Source organism: Pteropus alecto, unplaced genomic scaffold, assembly GCF_000325575.1.
Source record: "Pteropus alecto unplaced genomic scaffold, ASM32557v1 scaffold101, whole genome shotgun sequence".
Lineage (NCBI taxonomy): Eukaryota > Metazoa > Chordata > Mammalia > Chiroptera > Pteropodidae > Pteropus > Pteropus alecto.
Window position 1 is genome coordinate 14,349,639 of NW_006432945.1, and position 517 is coordinate 14,350,155.

The following is a 517-nucleotide window of genomic DNA, read 5'->3' on the forward strand; positions in this document are numbered from 1 at the left end:
TTTTCATCTTGCATATGGAGAAGTCACGTTAGCGAAACAACTCGGCGCCTGAACTCCCCAAACAGGAAGTGCCTTTTGAAATGGAGCATCATCTTCCTCCCCATGTTGGCCGAGGACTGGCACTTACATCTGTGGGCAAGGTCTGGGGATTGCTTCGGAGTTCCAGCAAGCCTGTCGCTTTCCCAGGACTGTGGGCCCTTCCATGCTCCAAAGGAAAAGTGTGATGACCAACATCCGGGCCCTTTCAGTTTTCTCCTGTGCAAGGAACTGGCCTAAAACCATCAGGGCAAGGTTCAGTCACCTCTGAGTACCATTTTACAGTGTTTCCCAAATCTGCCCGCCGCTGAGAATCCCTTTGGCTCCAGCCCAGACCCACAGAGTCAGAATCTGCGCCGACAAAGCCTGGGAATCAGTGTCCTGAGGAAGCACTTCAGGGGCTTTACTGCTGCCAGTCAAGTTTGGCAAACATGCTCTGAAGGACTCCATTTTTCAGTGAAAGACACCGAGGCTCAGAGCG

At 52.4% G+C, this 517-nt stretch overlaps 1 protein-coding gene across 1 annotated transcript in view; it reads left to right on the plus strand.

Annotated features, from left to right (window-relative positions):
- The window catches only part of SLC9C2 (solute carrier family 9 member C2 (putative)), a 56,916-nt gene that overhangs the window by 21,250 nt on the left and 35,149 nt on the right, over nucleotides 1-517 (plus strand). The window lies entirely within an intron of this gene.